We start from the raw sequence: 1,584 nt of genomic DNA on the forward strand, positions 1-1,584 counted from the left end.
CTATAGGCTATAGGGTGGTCATGTAAATGTCTTAATATATATACAATAATATGAATATCAATATGTTAAGTGTAGGATAGAAAGAAATAGTGACCTCTGAAATGTGTATCATTTTGTTGTTTGTTTATTGCAATGGAATCTATTCTCTCATCTCATCTTAAGAGATGGAATAGCTTGTCTCCAAATTTGTTTGTTATAAATTTTGCCCCTCTTGATTAGCCTGGACAATAGATGATAAAGAATGAAAGCAAAGCCATCTTTGGTGGATACTTACTAGATAGAGTTTCTTTTCTTGGTGTCACATAGGGTGTGTTTGATATAAATGGAAATTTTAATGTTAAACTTTTTAGGTGAACAAATTCAAGAGATGAATGCACATGAAGAAACAGAGTAATACGGGGTGGAAAAAGTATTTTAACTTATAAGGACTACAATATGAGAATGTTTCTTTTATAGGAAAGAAAGAAAAAGAATATACTTTTTGCAGTTTTGACCTAATTAAATAAATGTTAGATTAATGGCACAAAAAATCTTGTTAGAAATGACACTGAAATTTTTTATAAATGACACAAAATTTTAAAGAATTACAGATTCAAAATTTTAACTCACTCAACTAACAAAATATATTCAAATGAGTTTTGAAACCAAAAAAAATATAGCAATTAATTACAAATAACATAGCAATGGCTAAACATATTATATATGAGTTCAATACCACTCAATTAGTTTAATGATAAAAAAATTGGTTAAAAAATTGTGTATTAAGATTAAGAAATTTCGATATCAAAATTAAAAAATTTAATGTGTCACAGTTAAAAAATTTCAATGCTATTTTTCTAATAAACTCTACAGAATTCAAAACTTTCCTTTCTCTTCATGTTATTCTTGATCATCATCATCATCATCTTTTTCTAAAAATTTCGGTGCTATTGTTTCTCATTTCCATAATTCTTCTTGTTTCACCCTCTTAACAAGAATTAGTATCACGGTTAAAAAGGTTCGATGTTGTTACTAATAAATTCTGCACAATTCAAAACTTTCATTCCTCATCTTCCTCCTCCTTTTCATCATTATTATTATTATTATTATTATTATTATTATTTTGTTTCACATTTTTATAATTTTTTTATTTCACCATCTTAACAAGAACCTGTGTCACGACTAAAAAAATTCGGTGTCAAAATTAAGAAACTTCTTATGTCATGATTAAAAAATTTTGGGGCTATTTTTTTGGATAAATTCTACACAATTCAAAACTTTCCATCCTCCTCTTCTTCATCATCATCTTCTTTTTCTTCTTTATCTTCTCCTTCTTATTTTTGCTACTTATAATTCTTCTTATTTCACCGTCTTAACAAAAATACAAAAAAAAAAGTCAATCAAAAAAAGAAGAAAAAAATATTGTAACAACTAAAAAAAAGGAGAAAGAGGCGGAGGAGAAAAACACAGCAATAGCAGCACCAATAAAAAAATGACAATAAGAAAAAAATACGTGAAGAAAAAATATGATTTACGCACAAGTTGTGTGAGTGATTTTTGTTGGATTTAGATCAACTTGATTTATAAAAACGTTTAAATGTGTAA

Source organism: Arachis ipaensis, chromosome B01 (assembly GCF_000816755.2).
Source record: "Arachis ipaensis cultivar K30076 chromosome B01, Araip1.1, whole genome shotgun sequence".
In the NCBI taxonomy this organism is placed as follows: Eukaryota; Viridiplantae; Streptophyta; class Magnoliopsida; order Fabales; family Fabaceae; genus Arachis; species Arachis ipaensis.